This window comes from Pezoporus flaviventris, unplaced genomic scaffold (genome assembly GCF_033815535.1).
Source record: "Pezoporus flaviventris isolate CSIRO_AGI_PZ_B2104156 unplaced genomic scaffold, CSIRO_AGI_Pfla_v1 ptg000002l, whole genome shotgun sequence".
In the NCBI taxonomy this organism is placed as follows: Eukaryota; Metazoa; Chordata; class Aves; order Psittaciformes; family Psittacidae; genus Pezoporus; species Pezoporus flaviventris.
In genome coordinates this window covers 79,300,917-79,321,462 of record NW_026892550.1, presented here as the reverse complement: position 1 = coordinate 79,321,462, position 20,546 = coordinate 79,300,917, and the positions used below count along the sequence as shown (strand labels likewise).

At 37.1% G+C, this 20,546-nt stretch overlaps 1 protein-coding gene across 23 annotated transcripts in view; it reads left to right on the top strand.

The window, feature by feature from the left end:
* The window catches only part of PLEKHA5 (pleckstrin homology domain containing A5), a 159,674-nt gene that overhangs the window by 61,212 nt on the left and 77,916 nt on the right, over positions 1 to 20,546 (top strand). The window lies entirely within an intron of this gene.

Genomic DNA, 20,546 nt, shown 5'->3' with positions numbered 1-20,546 from the left:
TCAGTGAGAGATTTCCTTTAGCATTTTCATTAGTTGTTGAATCAAAGTATTTTGGTTTCAAGTGCTATTTATAGTGTCCCTTTGCATTTCATTATTGTAGCTACAGTTTGTTGGTCATTAAGACAATAAGATACAGATTCATCAAAAGAAGGAACAGAAACTGTCCTGAAACTTACTTAAGCTCCTCTAACAAGTTGGGCAGATGTCCAGGCAACGCAGAGGAGGTTTTTCCACAAAAATTGGTCTTTTGGGGGAGAATATGCCCACAAAAATTTAACTTCAGAGCAGACCTTTTGGATTTGTAAGTTGTTGTCTAGCCTCAAGAAAATTCTTATAATTTGTGCTCAGCTTAATGGGCTTTTGGAAAGCAAAAGCAAAGAAACCTGAAACAAGAGAACAGTGTACTTCAATTTCAATGGATTTTTACTAGTGACTCGTTTTTATCTTCATCTTCTATTTGTGGAAACTACAAAGTACTGATTAGTTAGATAGGGTTTGTACAATTAATCTTTCTTGAGTGGCATTTTTAAAATATGTTTGAATCTGAAGCTAGATTAAACCCACATTGATGAAAACATTTCTCATTCAGGAAACAATTCTTATGTTATCGACATCTTGCATTTTAAAAATACATTGTATTTCATCAGTTTAAATCTCTGTGGATGTTCAGGGAGAAATAACAGAGCAAATGATGAAAAGTTAGGTGATGAGAGAAAATAAGCTAATTTAAGAGTTCATTAACTGACAAAGTAATGCTGAAATGCTTGCTGAGAAGTAGACTTTGCATTGCCTAATGGTAGACTATAGAATTAATTTGAATTTTACAGCCTGGACAGATGTTGTAGCAAGTGTTGCTTTTTGTATGTGTTGGCGTAAGAAAACGAGCTACCAAGGTGCTGTGTGATTAAAAATCAAATGAATGCAGTTAGTGTTATGTGATTATAAATAAACTTCCTTTTATAGCGATGCAGTATTATCTCTGGAATATGAAATGGGATGTTTCAGTTTGTTCATGAAATCAGGTTTAACTGTGCTGTAGCTGTATTGTGCATCTTGACTTCTGGGTTTATTCCTGGAAGGAATTTCTGAAGTAAATGTACTTCCTATCATTTTGTGTGAGTTCAAATGCAAATGCTAAGCATAACTGTTAAAATAATTACCTTAATAAATACTTTGTATTTATGCCAAGAGGATTTTCAAAGAATGAGTGCTGTGTGTGTCTTAGACTTCTGATATCAATCTGGGGCTGAAGTTGCAGATTCTTATAGTAAATATAAGCATTTTTGCATAGATATGAATGTCTCATTTTTAAATTGTAGTCATTAGTGAAGCTTAAGGATAGTGCCTTGCTTCTCTCCTGGCCATTGTATTAACCTTTATCCACTCTACTAAAAGTAGAGGATTTGATACATGCCTTCCAAGTAGTAGGGTTAATTCCAAATTCAGTTAGGTATCTTTGCCCAGCTGTGGTAGAGACCGGGATTTTGGCTGTGTTGGTTTATATATATTACCTTTTAAAATACAGCATATATAAAGTAGCTTGTCTGGGTTTGCTTTCAGCTTGAATGATAAGCAGGAAAGCATTTAAGAAAAAAACAAGAGTGCCTGGGGCATAGCTTTTGTCTTCCGACAAGAGGGGAAAGGCTTAGGAAAAACGAATATACAATAAGTATGGAAAGAGGCCTGTGAGGGAGAGAAAAGCAAAACCTAGAAGACTTCTATACAGCTTGTGTCTGTCTGTGGGTGAATTAAAAGATGTTAATCTCTAAAGGAAATGGTTTTGATTATCTGTTTTCTTTGACATAGGATTTTTGCATGTGGATAACCTGGCTTTAGATATAAAAATAAATAGCTTCATTAAGAAGCTAAATGGCTTCTTTATATATAAAGAGATGTTAAGCAGGGGTAAACTGCTTTGGAACATAAATCACTTGTTAGGTGATTCTCTGTCCTTCCTTCTTGCCGCCCCCCCTCCCCCCCAGCCAATCCCCTCCCCCAGAAAAAAGCTGCCCAGAAATCACCAGGCAGGATAAGTCTTAAACTGATTTGGAGAATATTTAAGACATTTGTTGGCTTTGTTTGATTTAGGATTTGTGCTTCTTGTTGTTCAAATCATATGCCATCCTGAAAAGGTTTTCAGTCTATTACAGTGTTACCTTGTAATTACATTAAAGCACATAATGGTAGTGTTTAAGCCTCAGGATGCCTTGCAGGGAAGTAGTGCAAATAATTATCTGTGCATCAGTACAGATTGGGGGGGGGGGGGGGGGGGTGGAAACAAATCAATACTGCTTGGTGGCTGAGTTTTGCGTATTCCAATTAATGATTTTAGATTTGACTTAAAGTTCTGAAATTGTTTGGAAGTAGGCCATCTCATGCTGAGATGAAGCATCAGGCCATTTTAAATTAGATACAGAGCATGCTCATATCAAGTACCCACTCTTAGATTTTGCACCGTGTGTCTCGGTTCCCTGTTAGAGCTGTCATTCAAGTGAAGTAGAGGAGAGCACAGCATGCCCTTTTGTCATCTTTCTGTCAGTGTACATATGATTTCTCTTGGAACTGGGAGCTTGAGATGTGAGACGAGCCTTTCTCTTAGATCGCCAGTGTTTTTGGTGAGTGGATATTGATCTCTTTCCTTTCTCTTGCCTTTAGATAGCTCAAATAAAACTCAGCTTCATACTTCTCTATATTCTCTAATAATGGTATCTATTTGAAATGTCTCTGCTGTTGCACACTTCAGTAAAACAGTTCATGTACCTAGGTATTAATTTCTTTATTGGAGAAGAATTGCTTTTTTAGCAGGAGTGCTAGGCTGTTTCACTCAGAAGTCCAAAAAAATGGACATAGTTTCTTTTCTCCTGACTTTGAATTAGCTAACTATTCTAAATATAGCAACAGTTCTTCAACCATCACTTCTCAGTCATTTTTCATTTTCTCCTTGCTCTTAGGAAATCGGTTTAAAACCTAGATGGTTTCGTATATCTCATATTTTAGAGAGAGTTTGAGTAGTCTTGCAAAAGAGAATTTATTTATGTAAGACAATACTGAAGGATATTTACAGTACTTGGTTTCAACACAGACTGCTAATCGGTAAGTTAACTGTTGTCATCTGTTATTTTTGCTGATCATATTGCATGTATTTCCTTCTTTAATCAGCTAAGAAGTACAAAAAGGCATCTCGTAGTTCTTTGTCATAACTGAGATTTTGCACTTTGGTAAGATATAGGAATTTCTGAACAAATTTATAGTCTGTATAGTAGCTGAAGTGCATGTTTGATACAGCTTAACATTAACTTTTAATTGACTGTGGGGAGGCAGGATTTATGATTCAGAGTATTGTCAAAGCTTAGTTCTTGCATTTGGCTTAAAAATCTTATTTTCTTCCAAGAACATCTGCAAAATCTGACTTTTAAATTCCTTAATGCAATGCATTTAACTTACAGCAAAAAGTCATTTGACAATATATTTTTAAAACATCTAAACTGGGGTTGTAAAAAGCAGTGCAGGAATTGATAAACACCAACACCCACCTCCCCACCCTCACCCCCACAAAAATAAAAAGTTGGCTCCTAATTGCACTTACGTCCCAGTGAATAAAGATGATTTAGCATCATGATTGATCTAAATATGTATTTCAGGGTTGCAGTTGTGAAATACTAATGTGACTTCCTAAAATACAGTTAATTACAGGATTGAGATTGGAGATTGTAATTCTAATACATGGGTTGGGAGGCTTGTTTGTTTTCACAACCAGATACTTTTGTTATGGTTGTGGGTATATACTTCAAATAGTCTTCTGGATAGAAGATTTGAATTACAGCGGGGGAAAACTATTTGTCAGTGAGTTCACTGAGCCTACAAAAGAAATTCTTACTGAACATAACCCCTGTTATGATTCTAATTGACTTGACTCATAGGGTTAAAATCAATAAATGTATAAGCGTCATCATCACCTTGACAGGCTGGGAGACAGGATGGACAGTGGTGTGTGTGAATCTTGAGTACTTGAATATTAGTGTGCTTGACCTCCTGATGCAGGGTTCTTAGAGGAAATTATCTAAATTATTGTAATAGTTAAGATTATTGTTAAAGCCTGAGGATAATGCACTTAATTGAGGCCTCACTGTGGAAAAGGGCTGTCATAACCCATCAGAAAACCTGCACTTTGGCTGCCAAAACAGGATTCTAGTGTTTGTATGTCTGGCGAATGATGAAAGAGAGCAAGGGGTAACTGCAAACCTGTGTCGTGCAAAATATATTACTGTACTGCCTTGTTATCTTCAAAATGTTATTTCTAATACTAAGTTTTTGCTTTTACAACTAGAATATGTCATTTGATAATAGTTGTGCCTTCAGGTACCATGAGCTGTGTGTCTCCGAGATCTGGAGTATACTACGAAGCCATACAGATCTGCCGTAGGACAGTTTCCATATGGACAGCAAACCTAGAAAATTTAAGACCTTTTAGGAAGGGAACAAAGAGATGAGAAAAGGTAAAGACTTACATTAGTGACTGGAGAGCAGGCAATGGCAATATAAGAGGAACAGAGTTATTAAAGGCAAATGTGCAAAGAAAGCAGCACATATCTGAATAGGCAGTGTTCCTTCGTCACTGTGAGCATGCAAGAGTGTGAGGTTTCTGATTTGGACTGCTGAATAAGTTTGAACTTAGTATGATTTACTCAGATATCCCTTTAAAATAGCTAAATTAAGAAGTATAAAAAGTCATATTCTACATGTTCTGTAAGGGAACAGTTGTTAGTCCAAAGGAAAACAGAAATTGGCAAGTGTTGAATGTCTCAAGTTAATCTGTTTTAATAACCTTGATCTTGTCTATTTTACTCTACAGAATAAAGTTTAGTCTTTCCTTTGAAGTGAGTGCCGACTCTGGTTATTTTTCCAGAAAGAGGAAATCTTATATTATGGATATAAAGGTTAACTGAAGTTTTAGAGGAAAGATACTGTCTAATATGCAGTGCTACTCTTGCTATACTTGTTTTATTTAGCATGTAAGTCCACTTTTGGTCGTGGGTAGCATGCAGAAAAATTTGCCTTGTGTTTATGATCTTAATGGTGATTGCACTTAAATAGGTGAAGTTGAGATCTTGGAGAACCTGACACCCATTTATTACTGTCTGCTTTGGTGTAATTTTACTGTATTATTATTAGTTTTGTTAATATAAACTATATATATACGCACAATGTGCAGAGAGAGAGGGTGAATGTGTGTAAGGGTCACTGGTTATACAGGCTTATTCAGAATGAATTTAAATTCCACTGAATTGAGAACTAAAATAAGAAAAGATAGTTTTATTCCATTTCTAAGAATGTTATGATTCAGTCACTTTACACATGCCACTCATCAGTAGGATTTTATTTTACTTTACTGTGGATGAATATATAGTGACTTGCAATAAAATACCAGAGTGTAAGGCTAGAATCATAGAATAGTTAAGGTTGGAAAAGACCTTAAGATCATCTACTTACAACCCCCCTGCCATGGGCAGGGACATCTCGCACTAGATCATGTTGCCCAAGGCTCTGTCCAGTCTGGCCTTGAACACTGCCAGGGATGGAGCATTCACAGATTCCTTGGGCAACCCATTCCAGTGCCTCAGCACCTTCACAGTAAAGAATTTCTTCATATTATATCTAACCTGAGCTTCTTCTGTTTAAGTTTTAACCCGTTACTCTTTGTCCTGTCACTGCAGTCCCTAATGAAGAGTCCCTCCCCAGCATCCCTATAGGCCCCCTTCAGATACTGGAAGGCTGCTATGAGGTCTCCACGCAGCCTTCTCTACTCCAGGCTGAACAGCCCCAACTTTCTCAGCCCGTCTTCATACGGGAGGTGCTCCAGTCCCCTGATCATCCTCGTGGCCATCCTCTGTTCCAACAATTCCGTGTCCTTTTTATGTTGAGGACACCAGAACTGCGCACAGTATTCCAAGTGAGGTCTCACGAGAGCAGAGTAGAGGGGCAGGATCACCTCCTTCGACCTGCTGGTCATGCTTCTTTTGATGCAGCCCAGGATGCGGTTGGCTTTCTGGGCTGTGAGCGCACACTGAAGCTGGCTCAGGTTAAGTTTCTCATCAACCAGCACCACCCCCAAGTCCTCTACAGGGCTGATATGAAAAGTTAAGTTCTTACGGCTCCACTGTAGGTCTCTGGAAGGAGCTTTGAGGTACCTGTTCATGCGACTGGCAGTATGAGGCATGCAATTTACCTTATTCAGTTACTTTTTAAAAAGGGTGGAAAATGTATTCTGTTTTTCACATGAATAAAAGCTTACTGACTTGTGTGGCACTTTTTCACTAGTAGAGCAGTATACTCATAAGAGTGTGGTAATGACTGTAGTCATTTGGAGGAAGCACCACTGCTGAAATGATGTTTAAATAAACTGTGCTGCTTGAAATTTTTTAATATAAATGTACAGAAGAAAGGAAGGAGGGGGAAATCAGAAAAGGATGTTGAAATTAGGGATGTGGGATGCTGGGAAGCTCTCATATATATGCCATTTAAGTTGCTTGCCAACTATTTTATGAATTATTAAAATCTTTTGGTCAGTGAAGAGTCAGTCTTTTTCCATTCTCATTGTCTTCTAAATAAAAGCTTTTACTACTGCTGGCAATTGCACAAACTGAGTTCATGTGCCAGATGGGGAGCCTGTGACAATTTTAGACTGAAGTTTGTGTAAAAAAAAAAAAAACAAACATTGTCAGCATTCTGCATCAAATCTTGACCCATTTTAGACAGCATGCTACAATCTGATACTTTCAAGGAATAATGCCATTTCTTGGTTTTGTTTTTTGTTTTTTTTTAATAGAGTGGAGCTGTGTTTCACATGGTTTACTTTTCCAAATAAAAAAAGAAATTGCACACCAGTACTCATTTAAAATGGCTGTAATGTCAGCACTGGATCTGAGATTTTTATGGAAAGATAAAGAAGGCATTATTAGCTCTTTCTGTATGTATATAGTACAAGTTGAGAAGCAGGTTTATTACAGTAAAAATCTGAAATGTTTTAGTTTGTTTTCTTTTTAAAAAATCCTCAGGGTTTTGGGATTTTTTTGTACCAGGAGAGTGGAAATGGTAAAGACTTGAGTAAGACCTTGCTGAATGAACTGAGAATTATCTCTACTTTTTCAGTACATTGAGGTTTAAAATTGCTGTTCGATACAGTCCTGTGAATTTTTGCAGATCTTAGCCATGTATATACTAGATCGTTGCAATTCAATAATTAATAGGTATGTAGTGGGAATGTCCATGAAAAAAAATAAATGAGAAAGTGATGTTGTATAAAGTGAGCATTGGGAGCTTTAGATTTCCTGAAAGATGACAAAGAGTAAAATATTTCGCTTCTGTAGGTCAGAATTTCCAACCCCCCAGGAAGTACAGGGAAAAGGGGAAAAACAAAAAGGAAAGTAGCCTGGAAATGTTTCTCAAAATAGTACATTAGTTTTAACTTTTCCCTTGTGTTCTCAGTACAGTACAGCATCCCTTACCTTACACACATATGCATACATGTTATTTTATGCTCCAGAGAACATCAACATTTGAAATATTTTCAGGTTATTCAATCTTATGTAGACTTCACTACTGTGGTAGGGATACAGTAGCTTAGTATTTGAGCATCTCAGTGGCTTTAAGAAAACTAGAATTGCATTGTGCATTCTTAAAACTAGGAATTTAATGGGAATATGTGACTCGTTTGTTTCTAAGCCAGTTGCAAATTTATGCTCTTCCAAGGCATGACCATCAAGAAAAAAGAATGAAAAATTATTTTTTATGTACTTCAGGTCATTTGTAGGGGCTTGTATGCAATTCATAGCTTGATACATTTTTGTATCAAAAACCTCAAACACCAAAGGTTTTCCATGTTCTGTAGTTTCCCATTTATATAGAAATGATTAATCAGTATTTCGTATTTTAACATTTATTCACAAATCTATGTGTATTTATATTTCAGATGCTTCCTTTGCATCTTTTGCCTTTCTGTATAACAAAGTGTGCAGGATTTTTTCCCAGGGAATTACATAGGCATCGTAATTTAACCATGTCAGTGATAATCTGTGATTTACATGAAAATTAACATATGGGCAATTTGATAAAGACCTTTTAATCAGTGAAAACATGGTGTTTGATGGCAAAAGTAGATAACACACATAGCTGGAATGACCTTCAAGGTTTTGATATAACATTTGCCATGGAATTTTTTTAGAGAGGTCTCTTTTTAGGCCTTACTGAATGTGACCTATGATTAAGTTAAAAACGAAAAAGCAAAATGTTTGTATTGCACTATTTTAAATTGTGCCAGTTCTTTCCAACAAGATGTGTTCAGCATACGATGGAGATTTTTGAGGGAAAATGTTAGAGAATCAGTAAATGAGAAAAGGTTTTCAGGGGTGTCATTAAAAAACAGGAGATCCAGTACAGTTTTGAGCAATCTTGCTAGCTAGAATTTTGTATGATATAAGACATTGTACCTTACCTGGGAAATCTAAAATGAACTTTGGTTTTCACCTGTCTGAGAAATAGTATGAATTTTTTTTTTTCCTTCTTGAGAAGATAGCCTGTGACATCAAGGTTGTCATATCCTACCAGAGCATGAAAAAGCATGACTTAATGCCTTTTTCTGTAATGCCATGTTTCATCCCACACTGGCCAGTACATTTGTTTTCTCTGTGAGCAAAGAAAAGGCAGGTATCTTTAGTAGCCCTCACGATGTGGCTGTCAAAAATAAGGACTTTAGTGCCGCTTCTTAAGATATGTCAGAGTACGGCATGATTCTAGCCATAATGTGTTTCCTGCAGAGGCAGCTTAAGTTACCTGTCTGGTAAAGTCTGGCTGCTGTTCAGTGAATCACAGCAATGCCAGTGGGAAGGGAGGATTTGCATAGAGGATGAGGGAAAGAGCTGGTGGCATGAATCAAAGAAAATAATTATAAGAGTGATGGAATTTCAGCAGATCCTTAAAATAATATCTTAAAATGTATCTTACAGAAACATCTGTAAGATGTAGCTGGTTACAGATGGGCATTGGTCAAGAGGAAAAGGAACACCAGCTACCAGAGTATTCCTGATGTTAAGCAGTCAAGACATTTCTTAACTGTTTGCTAGACGTACTGAGTTTGATTTTTTTAAAAATGGTACTTCATAGGCATTGGCTGAATTTAATTTCTGACTGCTTCAATGATGAGAATAGGTTGAGAACATTCCCCACAATCTTCCCTTACAGCATTAATGTCTCACAGTTGCAGTTATATTTAGTTGCTTTAATGATATATTTAGATCATGATAGTACAAATTGGAAACGGAAACAGAAGTTTACTTAACCAAGATCACACAGAAAGTCTAATGAAGCAGAAAGTGAAGCCAAAGGGCATGTCCCCGATACAATTAACTTGATGATGTGATCCCTGAATGACTGTCAATGAAAGACCTCAGGTACTGAAATGCATGTCAGTACAAAGCTGCACCTGGCCTCATAGGAAGGAAAGCCAAATAGCTGCAGAGAAACCTTTTGCTCACAAGGCTGGACTGTTTTCGAGATTTAATCTACCAGCTTTGTGTTTCCATCTAGAAATTCCTGATCGCTCACAGCCCATTCTGGTATCTTACCATGTTACAGGGCAGTGTCTTGTTAACTTTAAGGTCCTTACTTCATCAGCTTGAGGCCCTGAGCACTATTCTTGTATAACAAGTATTCTGTCCTTGTTGCATCCTGTAATGATTCTTGTTTGCAGGTATATTCAGATTGATAATTTGATTCCTTGGATGCCCTTTTTAATTTCATTAACATGTATGTGTTGAAATCAAGTAAGACCAGTTTAGATTTTGTTTAAACAGAGATGTTAAATATATTAATTAGTGTGGGACTTAAAATTAGGTTTATTTAATTTCTTTTGTTATAGTGATACATCTATTAGAGCAGTGTCTCATCTTTTGACAACTGTATTGAAGTGTTGTTGAGAGATTGCAGTCCCCTCCTCCGTTTTCACATAGAAATTTGTGAAAACTTCTACTGCACCTGTGTAAAGATGAAACAAAGTCTAAGAATTATGTGAAAGACTAATAGCAGTCAAGTGAATAGAAGCTGAGAAATGTTGGAGTCACTGCAGTGCGAGTGCATGGGGGGGGTGTGTATGTGTATGTAAGTCCAGCCCTTACTTTACATTAACAACCACCACACTGTGGTTTCTCTGACACTTCCAGACTCTCTGGTCCAGAAAACACTTCAGCTTCCCATGCTGAATTTTTCTCTTGTTGCCTCCATAGTTTTATTTTTAAAAGTTTAAGTTAAAATGGTAGCCGTTTCCTTGAAAGACATCAGAAGAAAACCATTCTTAATAGTTTTCAAAACGTTTCCAGCTGGTTCTGTGCAAAGCTCTGATATCTCTGTGGTGTTGAGGAAAAATGTACTATTTAGAAGATTAGACCCTTCTTCAGTGAAAAGCATTTCTGCATATTGTATGTATATGTACACTTTTTTAAACTTGTGGGACTACTGCACACGGTAATAGTAGCACTCACTGCTAAAAATCTAGGCATTGACCGGTGAATCTGCTTACAGTGCTCTACAGCTTTCTCATATGGAATGAACATAGACGTTTAATTGAAGAATTACAGTAACAAGTAATAATAATCAGTATTATTACTCTAGAAAGAAAATTAGTTGGAGACAGATTCCTTTGTTGACGTTGCAGTCTGGAGGCAGAAATTATAATTTATACACGTTATGGATTAAAGGTACTGACAAATAACTCTAGCTTGTCATCTGTGTTAGAAACAGAACCCAAATATGTAGAATAAAGAAGTTGTAACTTTTAATTAGATGGGTTTTCAGAGTGTGCCAAATCTTTTATGACTCTGGAGATGGTAACCAGTAATTCTGTTTCTATCAAAACATTAAACTAATGTTTGCTGACAGGCAGTATTCACCAATAGATCTGGATCATCAGAATTCATTCTGCAAAGAGCTGAACTGTTTGGAATGTGAATCTTCCTATAATTACTGGAAAAAAAACAGGTCTTCTCAGTCTTGCGCACTGAATATTTGGTATTCAGGTTATTTTTGAGGTTGTGTTTGATGTACTTCAGGTGAACACACTCACGGAAACCATGCCAGTGAGGCTAAACAAGCGATGTCCACCAGTATGAACACTTTTAAACTCATTGAAAGACAGTGTGAGAAAAATTCTTCCAAAGCTACTTCTTGTGCCATCGTCCTAATCCTCAAGGAGAGTCTGCAAAGTCCATTTGAAAGACAAGCATGGGAATGAAATTTGGAAATCTGTTATATCTTAAAACTCATGGACTCAGTGTTTTTATACCGTGTAATTTTCTTGTCCGCTTCAGCTAATCCCACCTTTTTATCATCTTCCCCTTTAGAGGGAGAAAAAAAAAAGTTAGCAATAATAACAAATAAAATTGGTAACAAGTCTTGATGCCCTATACTGGACTCTTAATTAATTTTCTTCTCAGCTGGTCTGATAAACATAGCTAATTTCAACTCAGCATGATGGTATTTAGCTTTCCTGAATTCATGAGCAGTGCTGCCTGTACTTCAAGCTTGTACAATGGCTCCTGCTTTGTAAGCTTGTAACTCATTTCCAGCATTGTCAGTAGATGTGACAAAAGCTTCTGGTCCTTGTGTAAACCTTGCCTTGCTGGCTTTAGTGGTGTGTGTAGTAATGCCAGTATCAACATTTGACATGATTATGCCATCCCAATAGTATTCGTTTTACTGATAGAACATACTCTTTCTGACATTTTGGTCAGTTCATTGTTTTTTTCCTCAGAATAAATGAGTCTGGAATCACTTTATGAAAGTCCAAAGGCATTGACTTAAGAGCACATACGAACCTTGATGTATGCAAAAATAATGAAGGTTATTATTTCTCTGTGTTAGAAGTGAAGAGATGGCACAAGAATCCTTGGAAAAACGAGGAAAACCTCCAACCTAGAAGTTACACAATCACTAGATATTGTAGTTCTCTGAAACAGTTACTAGAGTTCACATATCACATCCATTATGCTTTTCCTTGGCTGTTGGCTTCCTCATGCTGAATTCACGTTTCTGAGAGTCTTGGATGAAAAGTCATTTATCTTAAGTGCTGTACAGATTTTAAATACAAGTCAGGTAGTTCTTAGATGAGGCTAAATTGCATATTTGTTGCCAGTAATAAAAGCCAGAAATATTTGATGGAACATAATTTTGTAGTCAGTCTTTGAGCATAAAAGACTGGTACTTACATAATTTTTTACTGTATCTAAGGTATGTCCTCAAAGTTTCACTAAATGTCAGAGTTTTTTCAAAATACTCATTTGGTTCACCTCTTGTTGAATCTTATGAGAAGGAATGCATCAGAACCCTGATAAGAGTAGGCAAGTGATATTTGTGTGGCAGTGGATTTCCAAGAGACATCTATCAAAAGTGTTTTTAAAGATGGCCTTTTTTATTTATCATAACCTGAGTAAATGGCTGACAACTTCAGCATAATAGATCAATTTAAAATCTGTTTTCATTATCAACTACTTTATATTTGTCAGTTCCTGCTACTTTTTAGTGTAATACAGGTTCAAGATGAATGTTTATTTAGATTGTTTATCTTTTTGTAGAACAAAACTGTTCTACAAAACATTTAAGTACTGGAAACTTTTGGTTTGAAGCACCTTCAAGAGCAATACTGTATGAGCAAGTGATGCTTCTTTAATGGCCTCCCTCTGGATTAATTTTTGTTTGCCACTGGGGGGAGCAGAAGACTGTCACAGCCTTCAGGGAATAAGAGTATTTGTCTTCTGTTTCAGAAGATTCAGGTCTTTGTGCTGAGCTGTGGGAGACTGTTGGTCGTTCACTTCTGCCACATGCGTGAGAATGTGCTTTACTGTGAATAAAATTCTTAATAGGGTTTCATGATTGCTTTTTTTCCAGTTACATTCCGAATTTGGACTGGATTAAACATGAAGTGTAGTTTGGAAAAGGAAGAAAATATCCTCAGAATTATTATTAGTATGAAGAGTAGATTGTGACTCTTGTTGGCTTAAGTAGAGTGCTAAAATTATTCTCTGAAACTTTTTGTGCAGCTGTGCCTAATGTCAAGCTCCCTTTTAGCATGAGAGTGTGATGTGACTACATCACTTGGACTGGGGTGCAGTTTGCTTTAATAAAAGATGCTGTAGCTGAGAAGTGTATATATTTATTTTTTTTTAAATTGATATGTCCGTGGCTGTTGCTTTAACCGGACGTTGCTTTAATCCTGGTGTTCCAGACATAAATCTAAAAGTATTGTTTCCTTCCTTTAAAAACATTGGAAAAGAAGAAACAAATGCATAGAATCAGAGAGTTTTTATGTGCAGGGTATTATAAACATGTTATTCTAGAAAGGCTAGCAACTGTAAATGCTGACTCTTTATTGCCAAACTTATTTAAGGTTCTTTATCAGTGTTACGCATGTCCCTGTAATTGAGAAAGTCCCATAGGCTGTTGAAGTCTTGCCTCCCCTGCTAAGGTTGCTGGACTGGTAATGTTTGTGCGTGCATGTTCTATTACGTATCTTTAACATGTCTGATGTTGCGGAAGAGCAAGACATTCTAGTTGCCAGCCAAGGTTGGGCTTTCCCTTTGGAAAAACTTGTTCTGTGCTGCTAACAGCAAGCAGTCAAAATTTCTACTTCAAAAATCATATTTTTGTTCATGGTGTATGGAGCTAAAAGTAAGCAAAGCAGGCTTAAAGAAATGCTAGAGCAACACATCAGTGCTTTCAGTCATAGGTTTACAGTAATTTTGTGGATATAGCAGAAATTGTAGAAGTCAGTTACTAGGTCCTGGAGCATACCAGCAACCTGGGTTTGCTTGCACCCAAGACCAGTGATGTCTTTCCTGTGGGGTCATTTGTTGTTGCACCTTTCTTTCTTGTTTTGACAGATACAAGCTTCCTCAAGGCTCTTCCCCCTCACATTTTTTTCTTAATATGACATTCGGTTCTATTATTATTTTGTGACTTGTGTTTGAAACAGTTATGGATTCTTATTCTAGGAATATAACCATCTGAGGGTACTGATATGGTTATTGTCAAGGATAACCTTGATGACTGGAAAAAGGCAAACATTACTGTTTTCAAAAGAAAAACAGGAAAAAAAAATCCCGGTAACTAAACACTGGTCACCTTCTCCTCTTTCCCTGGGAATTTTACAGAGCAGAATCTCATAGAAACTGCTTCTAGGCTTGTGAAGGACTGGAAGGTAATTTGAGACAGCCAGCATGGTTGTATCAGGGAAAAATCTTGTTTGACCAACCTGACTACCTTACACGATCACTGCCTCTTCAAGTGAGGGGAGAAACAGTGGAAGCCACTTAGCTTTAGCAAGGCTTTTGCTGTATTTTCATGTAGTATCCTTGTATCCAAATGAGGGGGTATAGTTCGGATGCATGGATTTCAAGGTGGGCGAAAAAGCAGCTGCATCATCAGGCTTACGGAGTAGCAACCGATAGCTTTGAAGTTCTAAACCATGGCTGCTTACGAGAATTCTTTTTTGAAGCTGATGCTGGTGAAACACTCATCAGCAAGTTGGGCAGTGCGGCAGAATGCACAATCAGCAAGCTCCTGGGTAACGCCACCCCTGGGAGGAGGGATCGGTATGCCAGAGGGCAGGATGGTCATTCCCAGGGACCTCAGCAAACTGGAGGAGTGAGCAGACTGGAACATGGTGAAGTTCAGCAAAGGTGAATGTGCAAATGGAAGAGCAGCATCTTGGAAAATGGCCTGCACGTCCTAGTGGACAGGAAGCTGAACGTTAGTGTTAGGCTGTAATGGTGATGAAGGCTAACCACATGTTGAGCTGTCTTAGCAAGAGTGGCAATTATTTCCCTCAATTCATCGCTTTTGAGACTATTTCTGGAGTAATGTGTCCTGTTTTGGTCATATCAGTATGCAAGACAGACAAACATGAGTGAGTCCAGCACTAGAATGGTTACAGAGCCAGGGCATATGACGTACAAGAAGAAACTGAAAGGGAATGGTGTATTTATCCTGGAGAAATGGCAAAAGCAGTAGCATAACTGCACTCTGTCATTACCTACATGGGCTTTACAGCAGAGACAGTTCTTCTCAGAAGTGCATAAAGAAAGGGCAAGAGGCAGTGGTCATAAATTGACAAAGTAAATTCTCACAGGTTAAAATAAAAATCAGTAATAAGAGTAAATAAAAAAAAAAAACCAAAGCACAAACCTGTTGAGCACAGAGAGGCTATGGAATCATCCTAGGGACAAGGGGCTTTGCGCTCTGAACCGGTATTGAATTTCTCTCTGAGTGTAGGGTTGAACTTGATGACCACCACAGGTCTTGTCCAACTTAACATTTTTGTATGAGTCTCATGTATATGGAAAACCTTTTTGACCTAGAGTTTATATATAGCATGGCACTTATCCTGATACTGTCCATAAGACAGCTTGTTGGATTCATCAGAAGTGCATTCCCTAAACCAGATGTTTCAAGATCTCAGTAATAACATGAGCAGAAAACCTTAAATTCTGTGGAAAATATAGGTAATGTTGCCATGTGGTCATCAGTACATATCTGCCCAGAGCAATTTATTTTCCCTGGCTCCTTTGATTCAGTTATGTTTTTTTGTCTTTAAATTGGCTTGACTGAAAAATAAAATAATTTTTCTTCTTACTTAAAAGTAGCAAATTAGGTTTTCTGGAACAGTCCATAACTCTCTAGGATGGTGTGCCCAACAGTGACAAATTGTGACTGGTTGTCCTACTCCGATTCAGATTTTCAGGATTAATCTTGGCTATCTTACTTTTTTAAAATATTAAACTGTTCAAAATGAATGCTCTGGCACTGGGTGCTATCTCAGTTTGCAGGCTGTTCAGAAGCAGGGATTTAGCTTTTCGCTGTGAAGTAACTTTTCATATTTTTTACTGAAATAAAAAACTGGAAAATTGCAGAAAGTTGGTATAACTTAATACTAAGTTTTTCTCTCATTCAAAATAAGCTACCCTGTCTCAAACCCGATAGTTCTTCTGTCTTCCAACTGCCTTGGTCCTGTTTCTCTTTGTGTTCACAGAATCATGTGGTAATGCTTTCTCACATATTAACTCTGAAATCAGAGCTGAAGGTGATAAAGGAAACTTAGATTCTTCTGGAAATGGCACAGCTCATACAAAGGGAGTCATGGTGTGGATCTAACAGGAGGCTGATTACTTCTATGAAGCTTATCGTATGCTAACAGAAAAGGAGGAAAAGATTGCCATCTTAATTTCAAGCAGTGGATCAATTTTGTACATGAAACACGCAGGCAAGTGAGAAAGGGAAGCACAGTCTCTAGTATTGGCCACTTAACACATGACTGATGGTAAAACTCCTCAATTTTTCGTCTGATTTCTGGGTTACTTTTTGGCTTCAAGTCTCATATTCCATACTTTTCTGAAACACCTCTGCTCAGGTTTTGCCTGCCAGATAATTGCCATTCTAAGTGTGACAGGTGAAACTGTTTCAAAATAGGTCACTTGCCTAACTTAAGGGTTAGCACTTGTGTATTTTGAAAGCCAACCTCTTTTGGACACAGAAAAGTTATATGATCTCACCAATTAACAAGACCATCCTTATTTTAAAGCTCTTTTGTTTCCAGTTCACACATCTGGGACTCCTTTTATCTCTTCTAACTCCAAGCGTTATTTACCTTTCCTAATGTTTTATCTATACAGCTTAGAGTCACCTTCATGTAGTGTAGTTCTGTCCTACTTCATACTGCTTCGCCAAGAGAGGCTTATTCTTGTAATCTTTGAGTGAATGGTCATATTGGTGAGGTTGTTTGGGGTTGTTTTTTTTCTGTAATTTAAATTAATAGGTATAATTAACTGGCATAGGTACATTACTTAATCATATTCTGATTCTGCTGCCTTTCAACCTTTCTCAGGTTATGGACCCCTTAGAAAAGGGCCAAAAAAAAAAAAGGCAGTGGGAAGTACAGACCATAGAAGTAGCCACAGGACGCAGAGGTAGAGATGCCAGGTTAGAAGCATTTGCATACCTATAGATGCCATTCACATTCTTGTCTATTTTTTAACAGATTTATTTTAGAGGTATCACGTTACATTTGTACTCCTGAATTTTGTCCCACAATTGTTGCGCCTTCCTCTTGCTTATCCATTTCTTTCTATATGAAATTAGTCTATTTCTCACGCATTATCAAATATTGCTCATATGTCTAATGACTCCCTTGGCTTTGTCACCAGCAGTCTAGTTGACTGAAGGCAGTACTTTGCCACAGGTGCCCCTGTTGATTACTAACCAGCTCTAAATTAGTGTACTGGTTCTGGGCTGTTGAAAATCTGTGGGCTGGCATATTTAAAGATGAGTGATGTTAATTTGGAAATATTCATGAAGATTATCTTTGTGTATGATTTTAATATTATAACTCACTGTTCATACTCTAAATTTGGGGATTTATAGAAGCCATTCCTGCAACTGCAGTTCCAGTTACTACTTGTGCAAAAGCAGATTTTACATACCACATAATTTATTTATGCTGTTCATCTCCATTTTTGCTTTATACTTTTAGAGTAGAATGTTAGATCATTGTTTTTCTTTCTTGTGTAAAAATTTCCAGTTTCCTAATGTATTGTTTCCCAGTGGAATTATGCAAGTGCTTTCTGAGGATCTTAGACTGGAGTCTGTTGTGCTTCTAAGTACTTCCTGTGGCTGGGACAAGGTATGCAGGATGAAAGAAAGGATAGTGGGACAAATGTTGGCACAGAAGGAGGTCAAAGAGAGTGAGAAAAGTGGTCCAGCTGAGGGCCACCGGGTGAAGTTGAGAACACCAGGGCTGGATTAGCTGGAGCATTGTATAGAAATGCCCAGAGCTGTGGCACTGGTCTTTGCTCTTTCTCTCTAGCTCAGGAAGTGTTTTGTGAATGTTGCTGCCATAAATAGAAACTCTGCAAGTTTAAAGTAAATTAGAAGCGCATATTTAGATAACACAGTCAGCATCTGTTCTTTTTCACTTCTACTGACTCATGTTTTGTCCAACCCCATGTTATGCTCTTAAAAATTTTTACTATTAGCTCCTGTTGAAACTTAATCCTGTTGTTAAATGTTTTATCTTCAATCATCTTGAGGTAGAGATTTTATTGGTAGAAGGGAGTTGACAATTCGGAGCTGCAGTAACGTTTCAGAAGTATGTGACATCACTCTCGTATCAGCTTTCTCAGAGGCTAGCAGTCCTGACAGCTAAGTTGCTTTTCTCTGGGTCACGGCTGTGCAGTACTCACTGGGGAGCAGCTACTAAGAGAAAAAGGTTGTACCTCACATCCTTAAGTGTTTTTTGTTGTATGTGTGTCAAGATTTTGCTAAAGAATGAATTTTCCTGGAGACTGGTGAGTAATTCTTATGCATTTTACTGTTTTTCTTGAGACAGAAAGCATTTCCTCCTTCTTTGGAAAAACACTTTTTTTTTTTTTTTTTTTAATCCAGCATTCAGTAATTCACAATATATGCAAAGTAGCACACAACACTCATAGCATTCCAGTTAAGATTTTAAATAAAAGCCTAACTTTAGGTAGAAATCAAATGATTACTGATGTGCTAATGTAACTGTGTATAACTTCCAAGTTTTTTATTTAGACATGCTTGTCTACTAGACCATGTGTCTAAGACATTAAATGTAGCAGGAATCAGAGATTTATTTTTTTTTTTAATTAGCTTGCAACACTGAATGTGTAGACACTTGTAAGTTACCTTATTTTAACAGAGACCTCATACAGCAATGTTAATAGATGACCAAGTTTCAGATGTTATTTTGGGAGTGCTGTATGCAAGTAGGGGGGGCCAAGTGTCAAAACAGATGCATTTCCAGTCACTGTAAGTATCTCTCTGTATATCATCTGTCAAGCTGTATGTCTGTTTCTTTATGAATGTCATATATTGAGCTACAGCATCTGTCAGCATAAACATTATTTAGGAAAAAAGAACAATCCAACCCACAAAACCATATCTGGTTGTAGCTTAAGTTTTAAATAACCGCAGTGCACTTTGTTTTCGCTTCATGGTAACTGTTTTCTCATCACAGAAGAAATATAAAATACATGCTTTCTTTCCTTCTCCCTAGCTCTTAAAGGTCTAATTGTAAAAGTGCTGCAATACTGTGACATTCAGAAACCGTGGCAGATTCCAATTTTGAAAGGATTTCTATTTTAATATGATGATAATCTTCCATATTATAGTAAGAAAATTGCAGCATACCTATCTACACAGAGGTAGTTTGAAAGGGAAGCCCAGGGTTTTGCTGTGTTACTTTGGTTTTGGTTTCTTTTGGTGTTTTCTTTAAGGGTGACAAGTCTTGATGGGTGAATATATGCAAAAATATCTTCCTCATCTGTTTGAAGATTCTGGGGAGTAGTGAAACTCATCTTGGTAAGAGTCAGATACTGATTTCCAGCAGGAAATCATTTCCAAACTGAATTTAGATGATCTGAATCAGAGCTGTAGGTAGCTGTGTGGATGTAATATGTTACTTTCAGAAGCCTGTGCTTAGGATAATTTCATTAATGCGTCAACTGGCAATTTTTATGATACAGTAGTGTGGTGATGATATATTGCAGATACAGAATTGATATAATATTTACGATTTATGTGATTTGGCAGGTTACTGTTAGTGTAAAAATTCCTTTGTAGCTCTGACTCTTCATGTAGGTGGTTGGCTTCCAACCCAGAACTAAAAAGCAATGAGCTGTGGGAAGTGCTTTTTAAATTATGTTGTCACAAATGCAACAGTTTTCAATGTCATTGTAGTTTCCAAATAAATTTTAATGTTCAATTTGGGTAAAGTTTACTTTTTTTACATTTCAGGATGATGGCTTGCATTTCTTAAAAAAAATATTAGTAAGTTAAACTTTGTTATCAGTTGTATCACTTTTACTTAGTGTAATTTGGGCTTAGCTGAAATAGGGTTTTATAGGTGGTTATATCAGATGGTCTTCAAAGATGTTTAAAGTGTGTGGTACTTTCTGGTACGTAAATTCTATTGAATGCACTATTAAATGGAAGTTATACACAAAACATGAGGTGCTGGTAGCATTTTAGGTTAGGAGTCATAGAAGTTGAACTACACAAATAGATATTTTGCTGTTCTGTTGGCTGGAATTTAGGATTGTGCTTAAACTTCTAATTTGCTTCTTTACCAAAAGAAAACATGCAGCCATACTTTTAAATAAACAGGATAACTTCTTGAATCCTTTCCAGGAAAAAAAAAAAGGGGGGGGGGGGAGGGGGGACATGGAAAGTGGAATGACAGAGGCCTTTCTTAAACACAGGTCTAAAGATACTTACTATATCTGTTAGCTGTATCACATAATTATTAATACAAAACTTTCCAGGTTTGTTGGTTAGCTGAATAGAGCTATAGTTAGTTCAAGTTAGCATGGTGATGGCTGGAATTTTCCAGTAGTTTTTTCCTGCCTAAGGAATAACAATCTTCCTTACAAGTTTCCCATTCTCCTAGGGTTTTTTTTGTTGGCTTTGTTTTTTGGGGTTTTGGTTTG